Below are 5,854 nucleotides of genomic sequence, written 5' to 3' on the forward strand. Positions count from 1 at the left end.
CAAAAGAGGGAACAAAATGGGAAAGGCAGCATTTAGTTTTTCATGAAAAAACTATTATTGAAAGAGATTAATCCTGGAAATCATGCTTTTCTATTGTACTCCTCAATGTTCAAGGATTAGGAAATAAAATAGCACACTATTATACAAACATACCCAACCTATATAAATAATGAAGTAACTCACACTGTCAGGCCTCGAGTATACTCCATACTGTTTTGGATTTCCATAAGCCAAGGTATAAGTTCCCATGTCTTGAGAATGAATAATGGATAAAAGTGAACCACCAGAAGGATTTTTCATCATAGCTGAAGCCATTGTATCATGGGGAAATTTTTTTTTTCCCCATTTTAAGTAAGGAAAGGCCATTCTTAAGGATACATGGTCCAACAACCAAAACCAACTCTCAGCATTTGTTACTGTGATATACACTGACTCCGCCTCCTATGACCATCTCATACCCTCATGAATCATCAGAAATGGCATTTGCTTTGCCGCAAATCTGCGACGCTCATTCCACAATGAAGAATTCAGAAACTTTCAAAACTCTTTTAACTCTAGGTCAGAGATGACTTCCAGTGCATCTATACTGCTAAAGGGCTTGTGTGCACCTTTGAGCAGAGTCCAGAGTACTTGTCCAAAAACAAGTTTTCTGACTTCTGCGGCAATTTGTCTCTGAGGACCTTGCTTTTTGGGCCTTTGACAAACAGCTGCATTATGTGGTCAACCTCTGCAAGGGTCAAAAAAGTGAAGAGCTTCAGGGACGTACTACCCAATTATTCTGCTGCTTGACAAAAAATTAATACCATATAAATGGAGATGTCTTACCTCTGTTCAGCCAAACAGCGTTGCCAGCGGACTTTCCCAGTTTTGCTTCAGTTGTAATTAGAGGAACAGAGATTCCAAATACATCTTCGCCACTCAACTTGCAGATAAACTTGGACCCTGATATGGTCCTTCTCATCTGATCATATCCACCCAGCTAGACCCGACATCCATAACGCAGGAACAGGGAGGAGAAATCAGAGGCCTGGAGCACCTGGTATAAAAACTGCCAACCTCCTGCCTTTGGGGCTCTCGAGGCGAGTCAGCATGCTCCATCTGTCAAGGTGCGTGTTCATGAGGAAGTGGCCGCTCCCTGCCGCTAATAAATCCGCCAGGCGCTGCTTCTGGTACTACGCAGAGTTTTCCAGAACAGGGGCTGGCCACCAGCCTGGAGCCTCTCTGCGTCAAGCGTCGCCTACGTGCTACGTGACGCCCTGCTCGGGTCTCGCGTGAGCTCTGTGGGTCCTCCCACCAGTGTGATCACGTAGTGGCGAGCTCGCGGGGCTTGTTACACTCCCCAAAGCGCCGGTAGGCGCCCGACACTTAGCCAATTGGCCGTGGGGGTCAGGGCCGCAGCCCGTGGTCTGGGAGAGCCGCCGACTGGGTCGAGGTCCAAAAGCTGGGGAGTTCTGACTTCCTCCATCTCTCAGGGGTGAATCCTTTGAACAAACCCAGAGCCTTCGACACTGTCAGCAACCCCTGAGGGCCGGAGTGGGCCTCATGCAGTCCCCCGGGGGAAGACGCCTAACCTGGCTAGGCTCACAGACTCCGCCTCCAGGACGCAGCACGTGTGCGCCATCTTGGCCACTTCACGAAAGCAATGGTGCCTCATGTGGGTTTAGTTTTTATTTAATTTCTTATGTTTGTTTTAGTTTTTATCTTACATTGGAGTATAGTTGATTTACAGTGTTGTAATAGTTTCAGGCGTACAGCAAAGAGAGTCAGTTATACGTTTATATATTGTCCTATTCTTTTTCCAAATTTTTTCCTATTTAGGCTTCAGAATATCAAGTAGGGTTCCCTGAATTATACAGTAGGTCCTTGTTGATTACCTGTATGGTAGTGTGTTAATTCCAAACTCCTAATTTATCCCTCTCCCCAACATAATGTCATTTTGATGAGAAACAGATAACACCGTGTGTGTGTGTGTGTGTGTGTGTGTGTGTGTGTGTGTGTGTATAGAGACTCTGTAAATTGGCAAATGCTACACCAGTATTAAGGTCTAACTGAACATTGTATTGTACATTTCATCCAGAGGTAGAATTTTATGTACAGAGTTGTTACTTTTCTGTTAAACATTTATGTAGAAGACCTGATTTGAAAACTTAACAAAAGTTCAGCAGTAAAACCATAATCTTGTTTTCCTCTAGTTAAAGAAAAATGTCCTAGGGAACATGGGTGTTCCCCTTAAGAGAAGGAAGTATGTTTTCTTGGAGCAGATGGGTGAGATGAAAGAGTGGAGCATAATAAAAGTTGTCTATAAAATCGGTCAAGCAAAACATTAAGTGCTGCGAAAAGAGCTCAAGGTTTTAATTGTCTTTCAGAAGTTTGTTTTGTGTGTGGAGGGAAAATGATAACGGTAAATTTCAAAAGCAGCCTCTCTGAATGACTTCCTGTGAAATCTGTAGAACTGGTAGCATTCTGATAGACTCTAGGTGAGGAATGAGGACATGGAGCAGATGTTTTAATGTTATTATGACTTGGCGATAAGCATTTGCCTTGGCAACTCTAAACAAGGACCAGTGAGTCTATGGTCAACTTCAGGAGGGAGGCAACCCTTTGAAATGCCTGCAGTTCAAGTGACTAATGCTTTCCCAGTGATTCAGCAGGTTAATAATTAATAACATCTGAGTCTTGTGCAACTGATTACACAAGAGCATTGCAGCCCACTGTGAATTCTTCACCCCTGATATGCTCAGGCTAAGTGTTTTGTTACCAAATACTCCCTGCAGTCGTTCTTAGCCATTAATCTAAAGTTTCTTTGTTTATAGAGTTGCTGTGAACGCATCAATTTATCATTGACAAATATTTGGTTCCTTTGGTTGATGAGACAAGTTGGAAATGAATCAGAACTCCAGGTCTCCCCACCTCCTGGCTACCAGGTAACGCTTCACAATGAAAGTGGATCTCAGACTGAATTCTGCTATGTGTACAAATATTTGTCAGCAAACTAGCATTGGCTTCTTCTGTAGGAAGGGAAAGACTCAGCTCTCTGTCCTTTTGTATATCCTGAAATTATTTTGCAGGAAATAGCCAGTTCAGGAAAATGTGACTATTTTCTAGCAGTAGAATTCAGTTACTCTGAGATGAAGGGTCAGACTCTCCCAAAAGTGGCTAACACAAGATACTGGGTGAGGCTTAAGGGACAACTCCTTTAAACCAGTCTCCATGTCCCAGCACCAGTGATTTCACCAATGAAAATTCATTTCTCATCTCCTTTTGTCAATTGACCAACCTTCTGGAGTTAGCGATAAAGATGGCTTGGGAATTCCCTGGTGGTCTAGTGGTTAGGATTCTGCACTTCTAGTGCTGGAGCTTCTGTCTGATCCCTAGTTGGTGAACAAAGATACCACAAGCTGTGCAGCAAAAACAAACAAACAAAAAAAACCGGTTTAATTAATAGGAGAAGTTGCCTAAGTGCATGTGTGCTAAGTTGCTTAAGTCATATCTCACTCTTTGCAACCCTATGGACTGTAGCCCTCCAGCCTCCTCTGTCCATGAGATTTTCCAGGCAAGAATACTGGCGTGGGTTGCCATTTCCTTCTCCAGGGGATTTTCCTGACCCAGGGATCAAACCCACGTCTCATGTCTTCTGCACTGGCAGACAGGTTCTTTACCAGTAGCGCCACCTGGGAAGCTGCCTATGGGTGCTACTGCACATGTGGGAGACCTGGGTTTGATCCCTGGGTTGGGAAGATCCCCTGGAGAAGGGAAAGGCTACCCACTCCATTATTCTGGCCTGGAGAATTCCATGGACTGTATAATCCATGGGGTCACAAAGAACTGGACCAGACTGAGTGACTTTCACTTTCTTTTCTGAAAGCTACCATTACCCTCCAAATACTTTACCATGCAGTGCTTTTACCAGAAAATCTCAAATATGCATTACATCTAATTAGCACACATGCATATTTTATGCTCTAAACTGTAAAGTAACATGCATTTGAAGTACAAATTAAATGATGCAGCTCTTAAAATGGCTATGTATTTCTCTGACCCCAACTAAATAAATCCTCCTTAAGATATTTATATATTTTTTTTTGTCATTCAACGTGTACTGTTAAGTGATTTTGTACTTTTGTGAAATGAACAATTAGAACAGTTGGTTGTAAAGTCAGAACTTGTTTAAGTTTTTAACTTTCAAGTCCTATAATGTAACTAATAACTATTCAGTTGAATGATTTTCAAGCGTGGAAAATGATGTCAAAATGAGAGGAAAGTTATCTAGCATTTCTTAGAAAGTAAATGTAGTCAGCTCTCTGTATCCACAGGTTACAGATCTACGCATTTCAACTAAGCATAGATGAAAAAATCTTGATCAGTTCAGTTCAGTCGCTCAGTCGTGTCCGACTCTTTGCGACCCCATGAATCGCAGCATGCCAGGCCTCCCTGTCCATCACCAACTCCCGGAGTTTACTCAAACTCATGTCCATCGAGTCGGTGATGCCATCCATCCATCTCATCCTCTGTCGCCCCCTTCTCCTCCTGCCCCCAATCCCTCCCAGCATCAGGGTCTTTTCCAATGAGTCAACTCTTCGCATGAGGTGGCCAAAGTATTGGAGTTTCAGCTTCAACATCAGTCCTTCTAATGAACACCCAGGACTCATCTCCTTTAGCATAGACTGGTTGGATCTCCTTGCAGTCCAAGGGACCCTCAGGAGTCTTCTCCAACACCACAGTTCAAAAGCATCAATTCTTCGGCACTCAGCTTTCTTCACAGTCCAACTCTCACATCCATACATGACTACTGGAAAAACCATAGCCTTGACTAAATGGACCTTTGTTGGGAAAGTAATGTCTCTGCTTTTTAATATGCTGTCTAGGTTGGTCATAATTTTCCTTCCAAGGAGTAAGTGTCTTTTAATTTCATGGTTGCAATCACCATCTGCAGTGATTTTGGAGCCCCAAAAAATAAAGTCAGCCACTGCTTACACAGTTTCCCCATCTATTTGCCATGAAGTGATGGGACTGGATGTCATGATCTTAGTTTTCTGAATGTTGAGCTTTAAGCCAACTTTTTCACTCTCCTCCTTCACTTTCATCAAGAGGCTCTTTGGTGGTTCTTCACTTTCTGCCATAAGGGTGATGTCATCTGCATATCTTAGGTTATTGGTATTTCTCCCAGCAATCTGGATTCCAGCTTGTATTTCTTCCAGCCCAGCGTTTCTCATGATGTACTCTGCATATAAGTTAAATAAGCATGGTGACAATATACAGCCTTGACGGACTCCTTTTCCTATTTGGAACCAGTCTGTTGTTCCATGTCCAGTTCTAACTATTGCTTCCAAAAAGCTTGATAGATATACAAAATTCCTGAAAGTTTAGAAAGTGAAACTTGAATTTTCCTGATCTACCAGCAACAATTTACATAGCATTTACATTGTATTTACAACCATTTACATAGTACTTACATTGTATTAGGTATTGTAAGTAATTGAAATAATAATTAAATTATATCTTAAGGGAGCATGTGCATAGGTTATAAGCAAATATTTAGCAGTATTATGTAAGGGTATTGAGCATCTGAGGATTTTGTATCTGAGAGGCTCTGGGCACCAATTCTCTGTGGATACCAAAGATTGCTGTATTGTTAAACAAAAAAGATTGTTAGACAGAATTGGTTAACATAATTGTCAAATACATAAATCTTCTCCCCTGAGTGAAATCTATCCTCATTTGTATTGTTTTCACTCTGGGAAGCATTTCACAGCATTTTCAAAAGGAAGCTTATGTTGGTGTTTAGATCTCTTGAGAGGCATTTCTAGTCTCATTTTATCTTTAGGCTGATGCCTAGGGCACCATAGGTTCTAGT

The 5,854-nt window shown here is 42.1% G+C and overlaps 1 pseudogene; it reads right to left on the reverse strand.

Moving 5' to 3' along the window:
• Positions 1-299: 299 nt before the first annotated feature.
• Positions 300-1,621, reverse strand: LOC136167446 (tyrosine--tRNA ligase, mitochondrial pseudogene; annotated as a pseudogene).
• Positions 1,622-5,854: the final 4,233 nt, after the last annotated feature.

This window comes from Muntiacus reevesi, chromosome 4 (genome assembly GCF_963930625.1).
Source record: "Muntiacus reevesi chromosome 4, mMunRee1.1, whole genome shotgun sequence".
Classification (NCBI taxonomy): domain Eukaryota; kingdom Metazoa; phylum Chordata; class Mammalia; order Artiodactyla; family Cervidae; genus Muntiacus; species Muntiacus reevesi.